This window comes from Elephas maximus, chromosome 9, assembly GCF_024166365.1.
Source record: "Elephas maximus indicus isolate mEleMax1 chromosome 9, mEleMax1 primary haplotype, whole genome shotgun sequence".
Lineage (NCBI taxonomy): Eukaryota > Metazoa > Chordata > Mammalia > Proboscidea > Elephantidae > Elephas > Elephas maximus.
Genome location: NC_064827.1, coordinates 42,700,273 through 42,716,430, shown reverse-complemented (window position 1 = coordinate 42,716,430; position 16,158 = coordinate 42,700,273). Strand labels below are relative to the sequence as shown.

The window sequence follows — 16,158 nt, the reverse complement described above, 5'->3', positions numbered from 1 at the left end:
CTAGTGAACCCCAAGAGGACAGGCAACCAATCCTCTTCTTCTTTTTAACCATTATGTGCCAAGTGCACATGGTAGATTGTTAATAAATGTTTTTTAACTCAAAAAAAAAAAAAAAAAACAAGATTATAGCCTAGAAAACTCTGAGGCAATTCTACTCTGTCACACAGGGTGGTTATGGGTGGAAAATCAACTCGACAGCACGTAACGGCTAAAAACATTTTAGTAGAAAATGACAAGATGTATATTTTAGAAAAATGACTATATTTCAATTACTGTCACCGAACTATATAACCTTTTTAAAAGGAAAAAAAAAAGTGGATGACATTGAAATCAACAGCCCTGGATTCTAGCTCTGGAACTCTTTGCAAATCAGTAACAGTCTCACTCTAGTAACCATTCTTCCACAGGTGATCTACCAGGTCTGTAAAAAATCTGCCAGTCCTGATCAGCAGTTTGTTCTAGTTGGAGAGACTGTGACTGGCCAGCAAATAACCTGAGTTTTGTGTTTCTTTGGTTCAGATTCTGCAGCCATTATAAAAAATGTGGTAGACCTATACATACCAACACAAAAAGATATCCAAAGACATGTTAAGTGAAAAAAGGCAAAGGGCAAAAAAAGGCATACATACCCACTCCTCACTTATCTGACATTTCCCATTTATAACAACAGTAAAAAATCTATTATCCAACTATTTTGTGCATTTACGAGGCGACAGGCATGGCAGCAATGGCTGCAGAGTGTCCCCTCCCCTGAGGAGGGTCTCAGGGCACCCTCCAGGAAGCTGGGTCAAGCTGCCCCCACCCACCTGCCACGCGGGATCAGCCTCCTCTGTTGCCATGGCCTCTGGGCAGACACACAGGCAGCATCCAGCCAGCAGCACCTGTTCTGGATTCCCAGCTCCTACGCAGTCTAAGGAAACCCTGGAGGCACAGTGGTTAAGTGCTACAGCTGCTAACCTAAAGGTTGGCAGTTCAAATCCACTAGGTGCTCCTTGGAAACTCTATGGGGCAGTTCTACTCTGTCCTATAGGGTCGCTATGAGTTGGAATTGACTCTACAGCAATGGGTTTGGTTTGGTTTTTTTTTATGCGATCTAAGACCCTGTGTGATGGGGTAGGGGTAGGCAGGGAGGAGTCAAAATTGTGGTGGGGTAGGCAGGGAGGAAAGAAAGAGGCACCAAAGAGGGTGTTTGGAAGAAATGCACGTTTAATGACATCCCAAAGTGGACTGAAGCCTCCGCCCTGGTGGAACCGGGTGTGCAGCCAGGCTCCCAGCCCCTCACAGGGAGCCTTGGTGACTTGCAGAGGAGACTTGTGAACACAGAGCTTGCAGGTGGGGAGATGGGAGGGGGATGGGGGCGGTGGGGATGGTGCCCTGGAGATGGCCCCCGAGAGGGAAGCTCTGACCCAGCACCGAAGTAAGGCAAACTGGTTAAGCCACAGGCCCTCCAGTTACACAGCCCAGCCACATTCAGCTTTGTCTCCTCCAAGCCTCCTTTTCCACAGAGGAATAAATTATAACGGGACTCGTCACAGTGATGAGAACATCAGTAAATCTTGGCTGTTATTATTTTTATCATAATTTCTAAAAAAAGAAAAGACAAAAGGATGGTCTGAAAACGGGGGAAAAACCCTCTATTTTTACATACTGTCAATTTTCACATAACATCCTTATGGAGTCTTTATGTGTGGGTCATGTGTGGAATTAGCACCTTTACTTTGCAGTTACAGATTGCATATATGTAAGCACTGGTTCTTTCTGCAGAAATCTTTTATGCAAGTTATCAATAAGTGAAAGTAGCATCTATGATATTAAGATCTTATCCATTTACTTATTAAACTGTTAAGTAAAGTACTAGAGCCTAAGCTAATCAAATTCATACGCAGATAAAATAAAAACTTAAATACCTGAAGTTCACTATTTAAAAAATTACTCATGAAATATGGTTTTGAATTTGACCTATACAGAGCTATATAAAGACATACAAGAAATAAATCTGAAAAGTCACACCTAAAAATACACAATTGTTACAGAAGTAACTCTGAGAGGCTTTCTCAGGTAACTCCTTGTATCTTTCTTGGCTAACCTGCAAGCTCATAAGGACAAAACCTGCAAAAAAGCTTCTGTAGTATTACCATATATGCCCACCTTAAAATGATCAAACCACTCCCAAATGAATCCTCAATGAAGTCGCTGAACTCACCAGACAGTTCCATTCCTAGTTATTCAAACACGGAACATTATGCAAATATTTTCATTTATTCATTCAATAAATATTTATTGAGAACCAATCGTGTTGCCAGGTATTAATATAGAAGGTAGGAAACAAAGATATTTAGAATGCTTTCTCTATCCCTGAATGGCTTATGGTCTAGTTGAAAAGACAGACATGCAAATAAATAATTACAAATTAAGTGCCTTAAATGAGTTATTTACTAGGTGCTAAGAGCAAACTATGAAAGAAATGCCTAACTGCCTGAAATAATAGAGAAGATTTACAGAAGAGTGATGCTGTTACTGTCAGCTGCCATCAAAAGTGAGCCCCCAACTTATAGCGACCCCATGCACAATGGAAAGAAACACTGCCCGTCCTGTACCATCTCCAACTTAATTCAAGTATCCTGGTGATACCTGAGCTAAACTGAGGCCAAGGTGAAAGGGACCTTACAGAAGAGAAAGAATGAAAAAGGCTTACAAATGTGAACAAAGGCAGACAACAGGAATGAATAATACTTATTTTGAGATATCCAGGAAGTGTAATCAAAGAGACCTAGTGGCTGATTTGATATTAGGATTGAAAGAAAGGAAAAAACTAAAAGAGACTAAATTTTCTGGATTGAGGAAATGGCATGATGACAAAAGTGGTGACAAATAATACTTAAAAAGTGCTAAACATTGTGCTAAATACCTTATATGCATTATTTCATCACTCAGTCATAAAATTTACAGGTGAGAAGTATAGTTGCAAACGCATATGACCTACTAATTAAGGAAAAGATTATCTTCTAGTCCTCATCTCTGACTACCAAAAACCATTTTCCCATGTTTATAATTTTATCTTCTTGAACCTCTTCATTCCCTTGGCTTCTCAAATTCCATCGTCTCCTCATGCTCTTACTTTCTGCCTTCTCTTTCTCATACTTAGTTCCTCCCAAGATCTTCCTTTTAACTTAAAGTGCTCTCACAGTAACTTTCACTGGTTCCCTAGTCTCCCCAAATGTGACATGTTATAAAAACAAAAAAATTCTGGGCAAGAAAAGAGATACCTAAGAAGTATGACCAAAAAGTCATTTTAAAAAACATTAATATATGTAAATAAAGTATACATTGGTTTGGAACAAAAATTTCATAGCCTCCAATGTGCAACATTAAAAATCATTTTGTTATCTCACTGATTATTTCCATATGGTATTTTAGCCATGATAAAAAACTATTATGAGTGTTGAGATTTATCCTAATTGTTCCTGCTGCTTGGTTAGTACTATTAAATAGGTTAAGTAAAAGTTTCCCTGCCCTAAAAACAACCATAGTTGGTAATGGCTTAGTTGACAACAAATGTGGAGTGTTTACTGCTGCATCTGGACTGGCGCCTGGAGTTAGTGTGAAATGAGGACACTCCCATCTCTGAGTTTTTCTGCTATGTCATCAGCTCACATCTGCTATAGGATATGTTTCCAACATGACATCAGCAAAAGTAATCAAAACATGTTTTCTTCACTCGCTGAAAGTTTCAAAAGTCTGCTAACCACCAGTATAAACTTTTAAATTGTTCATTAACAGTATGTGAAGAACAAAATGAGTTCTAGTGATACTATCAAATGTGCCACAGGCTTTAATGTTAAGAATTTTTTTATTAATTAAAAATTCCAATCTAAAAAAATTAATTCAGAATTACTATAGTATAGAATATAATTATCCTAAAATAATGATGAAATATAGATGATAATAGGAAATTCCTGATGCTCTTATTGAACTCTAAAAAGTAAACTTCAGACCTTAAAGGAGAAGCATGTATACTGAGAGTCTTCTGTAGTGTTGTTTTTTTTTTTTTTAATGCAATACTGTTTTTATGTTTCTTTCAGCTTGGGAAGTAAAGTCTTTTTCCCCAAAATAAATCCTAGAGGAACCCACGGCACCACCAGCTGGGTTAATGTTTGTTAAACATAAAAATAGAGAAGACATTTAGACTTTTGGTTAAAAATGTGTGAACACACAATTACTGCTACTTTCTTATGACCACTAAAACTACAGAAAAGGGATTTTTATTTTTTAAAAAGTCATAAGCCCAGAAGGACAAATACGAAGAGACAAAAATAACACTTTGGAAGCTGTAAACTAGAAGGATGAATGGGTTAGAAGACCAAAGAAAACTTAAACCCATCCTGGTAGCTGGGAAACCAAGGAGTAGGCTTACTTCCTCCTCAGAACCACAGAAAAATTCAGAAATAGTAGGCACCAGGCACAAGTGTGGCTGAAAATAGGAAGATTGGTCAAAAGTTTGTATATAAAGTAGCCAGATCCCCAGAGACCCTCCCTCATCCTGATCAGTGACTAGTCCTCTACACTGGCAGAAGACTAGAGAGAGTTTACTCTCTGCCATGGGTGAGCCAGAGACACTGAACTCAGGATCATTAGGCTGAGTTGAGCCTGTGGAAGCCAAACTGAACACAGGGAAAATCTAACAACTGAATGGTTAAGATCCTGCATTTCCTTTATCTACTTGGTTCTAAGAAAACTGGCAACCAGGCCTATACGTACCAGGTAGAAGAAAGGATTTCTCTTTGAGTGAACTGACCAGTCCCCCAGCCCCTAGAAACTTAGAAGATATAACAGATGGGAAAAAGTCCAGCCAGATCACCGTACAGTAACACCCTACAGAGTTTTCAATCTGCTTAGTAACCTCACTCTAAAATATGAATGGAGTGCTCGCTTCGGCAGCACATATACTAAAATTGAAACGATACAGAGAAGATTAGCACGGCCCCTGCAAAAGGATGACAAGCAAATTCGTGAAGCGTTCCATATTTTTAGATCTTACGTATGGGCAGGAAACCAAGGCGATATAGGGCCATACAAGTTAGGTTTTTACTTAGTCAAATATTAAGGTAACCACAAAGAGGTCTAACAATTCCAAACCTCAAAATAAAAACCAAGATAAACATAACAACTCAGCAAAAATAAATTCAACTACTATGAAAAGGAGGAACACACAATCTACAAAAAACTTCTCAGCACTAAAAAGTGGAAAAACAAAATTATCAACAACACACCAAAAAAGACATCAAAATGACAGCACTAAACTCAAACTTATCTATAGTTACGCTGAATGTAAAAGGCCTAAATGCACCAATACAGAGGCAGAGATTGGCACACTGGATAAAAAAACACGATCCGTCTATATTCTGCCTACAAGAGGCACACCTTAGACTTAAAAAAAAAAAACCCACCTTAGACTTAGAGACACAAATAAACTAAAACCCAAAGGATGGAAAAAAATATACCAAGCAAACAACAAGCAAAAAAGAGCAGGAGTAGCAATATTGATTTCTGACAAAATAGACTTTAAAGTTAAATCTACCACAAAGGATAAAGAAGGACACTACATAATGATTAAAGGGACAATAGACCAGGAAGATATAACCATATTAAATATTTATGTACCCAATGACAGGGCTGCAAGATACATAAAACAAACCTTAACAGAACTGAAAACTGAGATAGACACCTCCACAATTATAGTAGGAGACTTCAACACACCACTTTCGGTGAAGGACAGGACTTCCAGTAAGAAGCTCAACAGAGACACAGAAGATCTAACTGCTATAATCAACCAACTTGGCTTCATAGAATTATACAGAACACTCCACCCAACAGCTGCAAAGTATACTTTCTTTTCTAGTACACATGGAACAGTCTCTAGAATAGATCACATATTAGGTCATAAAACAAACCTTTGCACAATCCAAAACATCGAAATATTACAAAGCATCTTCTCAGACCATAAGGCCATAAAAGTAGAAATCAGTAACAGAAAAATCAAGGAAAAGAAATCAAATACTTGGAAACTGCTCAAAAACAACTGGGTTGTAGAAGACATTAAGGGGGGAAAAAAGAAATTCATAGAATTCAACAAGACTGAAAACACTTCCTATCAAAACCTCTTGGACACAGCGAAAGCAGTGTTCAGAGGTCAATTTAGATCGATAAATGCGCACATACATAAAGAAGAAATAGCCAAAATCAGGGAACTATCCCTACAACTTGAACAAAACAGAAAGTGAGCAACAAAAGAATCCATCAAGCACCAGAAGAAAACAAATAATAAAAATTAGAGCAGAATTAAATGAATTAGAGAACAGAAAAACAATTGAAAGAATTAACAAAGCCAAAAGCTGGTTCTCTGAAAAAATTAACAAAATTGATAATCCACTGGCCAGACTGACTAAAGAAATACAGAAAAGGAAACAAATAACCCGAATAAGAAATGAGATGGGCCATATCACAACAGATCCAACTGAAATTAAAAGAATCATATCAGATTACTATGAAAAACTGTACTCTGACAAATTTGAAAACCTAGAATGGATGAATTCCTAGAAACACACTACCTACCTAAACTAACACAAACAGAAGTAGAACAACTAAACAGACCCATAACAAAAGAAGAGATTGAAAAGATAATCAAAAATCTCCCAACAAAAAAAAAGCCCTGGCCCAGACGGCTTCACTGCAGAGTTCTAACAAACTTTCAGAGAAGAGTTACCACCACTTACTACTAAAGGTATCTCAAAACATAGAAAAGGACAGAATACTACCAAAGTCATCCTATGAAACCAGCATAACCCTGATACCAAAACCAGCTAGACAGCACAAAAAAGGAAAATTACAGACCTATATCCCTCATGAACACGGACGCAAAAATTCTAGCCAATAGAATTCAACAACATGTTAAAAAAATAATCCACCATGACCAAGTGGGATTCATACCAGGTATGCAAGGATGGCTCAATATTAGAAAAACAATTTATGTAATCCACCACATAAATAAAAGAATCACATGATTTTATCAACTGATGCAGAAAAGGCATTTGACAAAGTCCAACACCCATTCATGATAAAAACTCTCAGCAAAATAGGAATTGAAGGAAAATTCCTCAACATAATAAAGGGCATTTATACAAAGCCAACAGCCAACATCATCCTAAATGGAGAGAGCCTAAAAGCATTTCCCTTGAGAACAGGAACCAGATAAGAATGCCCTTAATCACCGCTCTTATTCAACATTGTGCTGGGGGTCCTAGGCAGAGCAATTAGGCTGGACAAAGAAATAAAGGGCATCTAGATAAGTAAGGAAGAAGTAAAATTATCTCTATTCGCAGATGACATGATCTTATACACAGAACACCCTAAGGAATCCTTAAGAAACTACTGAAACTAATAGAGGAGTTCAGCAGAGTTTCAGGTTACAAGATAAACATACAAAAATCAGTTGTATTCCTCTACATCAACAAAAGGAACATCGAAGAGGAAATCACCAAATCAATACCATTCACAGTAGCCCCTAAGAAGATAAAATACTTAGGAATAAATCTTACCAAAGATGTAAAGGACCTATACAAAGAAAAGTACAAGACACTACTGGAAGAAACTGAAAGGGACCCAAATAAGTGGAAAAACATACCTTGCTCATGGATAGGAAGACTTAACATTGTAAAAATGTCTATTCTACCCAAAGCCATCTATATATACACAATGCACTTCTGATCCAAATTCCAACGACATTTTTTAATGAGATGGAGAAACAAATCACCAACTTCATATGGAAGGGAAAGAAGCCCCGGATACGTAAAGCATTACTGAAAAAGAACAACAAAGTGGGAGGCCTCACTCTACCTGATTTTAGAATATATTATACAGCCACAGTAGTCAAAACAGCCTGGTACTGGTATAATATACACACAGACCAATGGAACAGAACTGAGAACCCAGATATGAATCCATCCACATATGAACAGCTGATATTTCACTAAGGCCCAGTGTCAGTGAACTGAGGAAAAGATAGTCTTTTAAACAAATGGTGCTGGCATAACTGGATATCCATCTGCAAAAAAATGAAACAGGGCCCATACCTCACACCATGTGGAAAAACTAACTCCAAATGGATCACGGACCTAAACATAAAATCTAAAATGATAAAGATCATGGAAGAAAAAATATGGACATTAGGAGCCCTAATAAGGGGCATAAACAGAATATAAAACATTACTAAAAATGCCAAAGAGAAACCAGATAACTAGGAACTCCTAAAAATCAAACACCTATGCTCATCTAAAGTCTTCGCCAAGAGAGCAAAAAGACCACCTACAGACTGGGAAATTTTCAGCTATGACATCTCTGACCAGCACCTGATCTCTAAAATCTACCTGATTCTGTTCAAACTCAACTGCAAAAAGACAAACAACCCAATTAAAAAATGGGCAAAGGATATGAACAGGCACTTCAATAAAGAAGACATTCAGGCGGCTAACAGATAACATGAGGAAATGCTCTCAATCATTAGCCATTAGAGAAATGCAAATTAAAACTGCAATGACATTCCATCTTGCTCCAACACGGCTGTCACTAATCCAAAAAACACAAAATAATAAATGTTGTAGAGGCTGTGGAGAGATTGGAACACTTATACACTGCTCGTGGGAATGTAAAATGGTACAACCACTTTGGAAATCGATGTGGCGCTTCCTTAAAAAGCTAGAAATAGAACTACCATACGACCCAGAAATCCCACTCCTCGGAATATATCCGAGAGAAATGAGAGCCTTTACACGAACGGATATATGCACACCCATGTTTACTGCAGCAGTAAGTTTACAATAGCAAAAAGAGGGAACCAACCAAGGTGCCCATCAACGGATGAATGGATAAATTATGGTATACTCATACATATTCACACAATGGAATACTACGCATCGATAAAGAAGAGTGAGGAATCTGCGAAGCATTTCATAACATGGAGAAACCCGGGAGGCGTTATTCTGAGTGAAATTAGTCAGTTGCAAAAGGACAAATATTGTATAAGACCACTATTATAAGGTCTTGAGAAATAGTTTAAACTGAGAAGAACATACTCTTTTGTGGTTACAAGAGCGGGGAGGGAGGGAGGGTGGGAGAGGGGTATTTACTAAATAGTAGACAAGAACTACTTTAGGTGAAGGGAAGAACAACACTCAACACAGTGGAGGTCAGCACAACTGGACTAAACCAAAGCAAAGCAGTTTCCTGAATAAACTGAATGCTTCGAAGGTCAGCAAGGCAGGGGCAGGAGTCTGGGGACCATGGTTTCAGAGGACATCTAAGTAAACTGGCATAATAAAATCTATTAAGAAAACATTCTGCATTCCACTTTGAAGAGCTGCATCTGGGGTCTTAAACGCTAGCAAGTGGCCATCTAAGACGCATCAATGAGTCTCAACCCACCTGGATCAAAGGAGAATGGAGAATACCAAGGACACAAGATAATAACGACCCCAAAAGACAGAAACGGCTACGTGAACCAGAGACTACATCATCCTGAGCCCAGAAAAACTAGATGGTGCCTGGCCACAACCGATGACTGCCCTGACAGGAAACACAAGAGAGAATCCCTGAGGGAGCAGGAGAACAGTGGGATGCAGACCCCAAATTCTCATAAAAAGACCAGACTGAATGGTCTGACTGAGATTAGAAGGACCCCGGTGATCATGGCCCCCAGACCTTCTGTTGGCCCATGACAGGAACCATCCCCAAAGCCAACTTGTCAGACATGGAATGGACCTGGTCAATGGTTTGGAGAGGGATGCCGGTGAGGCGTGAGCTACTTGGATCAGGTGGACACTTGAGACTATGCTGGCATCTCCCACCTGGAGGGGAGATGGGAGGGTAGAGGGGCTTAGAAGCTGGCAAAATGGTCACAAAAATAGAGAGTGGAAGGAGGGAGCGGGCTGTCTCACGGGGGTGAGAATAATTGGGAATATGTAGCAAGGTGTGCATAAGCTTTTGTGTGAGAGACTGACTTGATTTGTAAACTTTCACTTAAAGCACAATAAAATTATCTTTAAAAATAAAAATAAATATTCAACATAAAAAAAAAAAAATGAAAGGATAGGATCTCCAGACATTTGATGAAAGCCTACAGGGTTCAGGGAAAAAAAAAAAAAAAAAACACCTTAGAGCCAAAAAAAAACCAAACCAAACCCACTGCTGTTGAGTCAATTCCGACTCATACTGACCCTACAGGACAGAGTAGAACTGCCCCGTAGAGTTTCCAAGGAGTGCCTGGCAGATTTGAACTGCTGATCTTTGGTTAGCAGCTGTAGCACTTAACCACTATGCCACCAGGGTTTCCTCACCTTAGAGCAGACAAGCAAAAACACAAGGGCAGTAGGAAAAACCTCAAAATCTATAATACCCTTAGAATGTTAAGACAGGGAATCCGTGAAATAAGAACAGGAGACAAAAAAAAAAAGGACCATACAAATAAGAAAAAAAGAGGAAACTTTAGATACCTCCCAGAAGATAAAACAAGAACAAAGATTTTAAAACAAAATTAGAAGACAGCCCAGAAAGATAAACATTCACGTAACTGGAATTCAAAAATGACTGAATGAAGAATAAAGTTGAAAGACTCACACTCCCCAATTTAAAAAAACTTAACTACAAAGCTACAATAATCAAAACAGTGTGGTACTGGCATAAAGATAGATACACTAACCAATGGAAGAGAATTGAGAGTCCAAAAACAAACCTTCACATTTACCGTCAACTTTTTTCAACAAGCGTGCCAAGACCATTCATTGGGAGAAAGAACAGTCTCTTCAACAAATAGTGCTGGCAAAACTGGATATCCACAGGCAAAAGAATGAAGTTGAACCCTTACCTTAAATCATCATATGCAAAAATTAACTGAAAACGGATCAAAGACCTAAATTTAGGAGCTAAAACTATAAAACTCTTAGAAGAAAATATATGCAGAAAATCTGCGTGACCTTTAATTTGGCAATGGTTTCTGAAATATGAAACCAAAAGCACAGGCAACAAAAGAAAAATTAGATAAATTGGACTTTATTAAAAACTTATACAAGAGATAATATCAACAAAGCGAAAAGACAACCAACAGAATAGGCTCTTACAGTAAGTACTGGTAATGTTGTTTCTTGATGTGGGTAATGTATATATGGATGGCCCAGTTTGTGAAGATAGATCAAACTTATGACATGTACTTTTGACATATTCACTTTTCTATATATGCTTATAAAATTGTAAATACTTACTTTCAATAAAAAAGTTAAAATAAGATAATCTTGTGTATTTAGACATTTTGAGAAGAGATTTATACTTCTGGCAGAATTCAGGGATAAATTGCAAATAAGTAAGTACATTAGAAAGCTAAGTAAATGAGGTGGAGAGGACAATCATTAACTCTGGCAAAAACAAGACACTTCCCATGAAAAAAAAGGTGATGATGGCATACAACATAGCTCAACTGGGACTATTATTTACATAGTCACATTAATGTAAACATTGAAAATTAATCTAAACCAAAATTATAGCTAAACTACTGGAAGGGTGGGGGAGCTAATGAGTGTATCTGTGGGATGGAGTGCAATAGTAATGAGAGAACGCCATTTTCCATAGTACAAATTCACTAGTTATTAACAAAAGAACAGCAAAATAAAATAAACAGCAAATAAGAATATATAGAAATATGGGGACACATATCAGAAGAAAGGGTTTTTACCCCTGAACCCTCTGGGGAAAAGGGCTCAGAGATAGGAAAAGGATAGGGCAGTATTTTTCATTATAAATCTTATAGAATAACTAGATCTTTCAAACCATTTACATGTATTACTTTGATAACAACTTTAAAAATAGGTTTAGTGAGAATGTAAAATGGTACAGCCGCTGTAGAAAACAGTTTGGCAGTTCCTCAACAGTTAAACATAGAACTAACATATGACCCAACAATCCCAATTCTAGGTATATACCCAAAATAATCAAAAGCAGGAACAAAGACAGAAACTTGTACACCAACTTTCATTGCAGCGTTGTTCATAATAGCCAAAAGGTAGAAACAACCAAAAAGTCCATCAATGAATGTATGGATTAACAAAAGGTGGCATATACACACAAATGGAATATCACTCAGCTATAAAGAGAAAGGAAACCCTGGTGGCGTAGTGGTTAAGTGCTACGGCTGCTAACCAAAGGGTCGGCAGTTCGAATCCATCAGGTGCTCCTTGGAAAGTCTATGGGGCAGTTCTACTCTGTCCTATGGGGCCGCTATGAGTAGGAATCGACTCGATGGCACTGGGTTTGGTTTTTTTGGTTGATATAAAGAGAAATGATGTCCTGATACATGCTACTACATGGATGAACCTCAAAAACATTATGCTGAGTGAAATAAGTCAGTCACAAAAGGCCACATATCATATGATTCCATTTAAATGAAACAGGCCAAGTGCATTGAGACCAAAGTTTATTAGTGGTTATGGGGGGGGGGGTGGCGGGGAGTTTGGTTAGCTTAGGGAGCCCTGAGTTTCCGTGAATGGTGGTGAAATAATTCGGAAATGGATAGTGATAATGGTTGTAGATGATGACTGTAACGAGTATCACTGAATTATACATGCAAAAAATGGTGAACTGGCCAATGTTTTGTTATATACCGTTATTACACTAAAACAATTTTTAAAAAGATTTATTTTTTAAAAGGCCAAACTTGCCCTGACAGGGAACACAACAGATAGCCCAAGACAGAGCAGGAGAAAAGTGGGATGCAGAACTCAAATTCTATAAAAAGACCAGGCCTAATGGTCTAACTGAGACTGGAGAGACCCCAGAAGACATGGCCCCCAGACTCTCTGTTAGCCCAGAATTGAAACCATTCCTGAAGCCAACTCTTCAGACAAAGATTAGACTGGACTATAAGACATAAAATGATACTCGTGAAGAGAGTACTTTAGTTCAAGTAGATAAATACGTAAGACTAAATGGTGAGCTCCTGTCCAGAGGCGAGATGGGAAAGCAAAAAGGAAAAGGAGCTGGTTGAATGTTGGACACGGGAAATTCGGGGTGGAAAGGACAAGTGTGTTATTACATAGGGAGAGCAATGTGTGCATAAATTTTAGTAGGAGAGACTAACTTGAACTGTAAACTTTCGCTTAAAGCACAATAAAACATACACTCACACACACGCGCAAACACACACAAAATAAAGTATTATTTAAAGAATTAGATAAAAAAATAAGACCAGACTTAATCGTCTAACAGAGACTGGAGGAATCCCCAAGACTACGCTCCCCAGATACCCTGCTAACTCAGAATCGAAGCCACTCCCAAAATTCACCTTTCAGCCAAAGATTAGACAGGCCTATAAAACAAACAAGAACACATGTGACAAACATGCTTCTTACACCAATCAAGTATACGAGACCAAATGGGCAACACTGCCCAAAAGCAAAGAACAGAAGGCAGGAAGGGACAAGAAAGCTGGACATATGGACACGAGGATCCAGGGGCTAAAAGGGGGAGAGCACTGACACATTGTGGGGATTGCAGCCAAAGTCACAAAACAATTTCTGTATAAATTTTTGAATCGGAAACTAATTTGCTCTGTAAACTTTCACCTAAAGCACGCACACACACACACGCACACACACAACAGATAAGTGACTGATGTCTTAGTTATCTATTGCTGCTATAACAGAAATACCACAAGGAGATGGTTTTAACAAACAGATTATCCTCTCTCAGTATAGGAGGCTAAACCCTTTGCCATCGAGTTGATTCTGACTTACAGAGACCCTATAAGACAGGGTAGAACTGCCCTATAGGGCTTCCAAGGAGCAACTGGTGAATTCGAATTGCCTACCTTTTGGTTAGCAGCTGAGCTCTTAAGCACTGCGCCAGGGCACCAGCTCCGGGGGAATGCTTTCTCTCTCTGTATGTTCTGGGAAAAGGTCTTTGTCATCAATCTTCCCCTACTCTAGGAGCTTCTCAGCTTAGGGACCCCAGGTCCAAAGGATGTGTTCCACTCCCAGAGCTTTCTTGGTGACATGAGGTCTGTCTCCTCTCTGTTCCCTTCTCTCTTTTATATCTCAAAAGAGATTGGCTCAAAATACAACTTAATCCTGCAGATTGAGTCCTGCCGGATTAACATAACTGCCTCTAATCCTGCCTGATTAACATCATAGAGGTTAGAATTTACAACACATAGGATAATCACATCAGATCACAGGATGGCAGATGATCACCCAATACTGGGACTCAACGCCTAGCCAAGTTGACACGCATTTTTGGGGGACACAATTCAATCCATAACAATGAGACAAAGAAAAAATTTAAAAAATAATATGTTGTGAAGTTTAAAATGTAAGTATAATAAAATACAATTAACAAAGATTGGGAGTGGAAAATTTCAAGTATACTATTGTAAGTTTCTTACATTATACCTGAAATTGTATAATATTTTGGAAGTAGACTGTGATGAGTTAAAAATATTATAAACTCTAAAGCAACCACTTGAAAAAATACTAAGATAAATAGTTTAATAAACCAAGAATGCAGATAACATGAAATTATTTATTTTTTTAAAGTTTATTTGTTAATAAGAACAGAATTACATGGCTTCCTGGCCTCTCAGAATTCCTACTATATGACCATGTTGTAGGTAACCTATGAATGATTTGTTACAGCCAACCTAAGAATAATGAGAACCTTGGCGGCCAGGATGAGATATTCTGGGTTCTTGGTCTTCTGAACACATGGGCTGAAAGCTAAAAGCTTATGTGTTTTCAGGCACAAGAAAAGCATTCAGTGCTAAGGGATTATTTCTCTCAGCTTTCTGCCCTTATTAAAAAGGCATCTTTAGCATTATATATTTACATATATGAATGGTGACAGATAAAATTACTAATCAGTTTTGTCCCTATATTAGGAGAATGTACCAACAAAAGTTAAACGTAATTCTGCTTAATTATCAATTCCAAAAGGTACAGATGACAAGATAAAAATAAATATCAATTATATTCTTTCTAAATTTATTTTTCACGGAAAATTTTCTCTGGTCATGATACCAAAGGTTAAAAACCTAACAGAAATGACTGAGGAATTTTATTACACAGGATAAAAATTACATAATTCTATATAACTAAATATACCATAAGATAAACATGGTTAAAAGGCAAAATCATAATCTATAGTAAAATAATTTTAAAAAAGAGAAATATATTCTACTACTTAGCAGCCTATTCATGGAATCTCTAGGGCTTTCAGAAGCTTTGATAGAAAACCAATCCTACAGGCAAAGTAAATCAGCAACTTTTAAGAAATATAGGATAATTTTCTTTAAGTATGCCACTGGGAAATGAGATGAGGGCATACAAAATATAATTCATCCAAGCAGTGGGAAATACATGCGAAGCACCAAGTTTCTCAACAGCAAGAAAAGGAATTTAATAGTCATCTGACTATATATGTACTATCTTTTGCATTCCTGCCTGTCTTAGTTATCCAGTGCTGTTGTAACAGAAATACCACAAGTGGGTGGCTTTAACAAATAGAAATTTATTCTTTCACTGCCTAGGAAGCTAGAAATCTGAATTCAGGGCACCAGCTCCAGGGGAAGGCTTTCTCTCTCTGTTGGCTCTGGTGGAAGGACCTTGTCATCAATCTTCCCTTGGGTCTAGGAGCCTCTCAGCATAGGGACCCTGGGTCCAAAGGACAAGCCCACTCCTGGTTCTTCTTGCTTGGTAGTAACAAGGTCCCTCTCCTGTCTGCTCCCTTCTCTCTTTTATATCTCCAAAGAGATTGACTCAAAATACAACCTGCCTCATTAACATAACTGATTCTAATTCTGCCTCATTAGTATCGTAGAGGTTAGAATTTACAATATAAAAGAGAATCACATGAGATCACAAAATGGTGGACAACCACACAATACTGGGAGTCATGGCCTAGCCAAGTTGATAAACATTTTTGGAGAGGACACGATTCAATCCACAACACTGCCTAACTAGCTCCCAGGGTAAGACACTACAGATTCTTCAGCAGGGGTCTAACATAAGTGCTATTTAGAAAGAATTATCTGATATGGTGTATGCATGACAACCGAAGGGGGGCTAA

General features: G+C 38.1%; 1 protein-coding gene and 1 non-coding gene across 2 annotated transcripts in view; one reads left to right on the top strand and one right to left on the bottom strand.

Annotated features, from left to right (window-relative positions):
- Positions 1-16,158, bottom strand: part of UBE2R2 (ubiquitin conjugating enzyme E2 R2) — a 143,918-nt gene that overhangs the window by 61,024 nt on the left and 66,736 nt on the right. The gene's annotated exons all lie outside the window — the stretch shown is intronic.
- Positions 4,923-5,029, top strand: LOC126083504 (U6 spliceosomal RNA). The gene has a single exon (XR_007518846.1). It is a non-coding gene; the product is annotated as a U6 spliceosomal RNA (small nuclear RNA).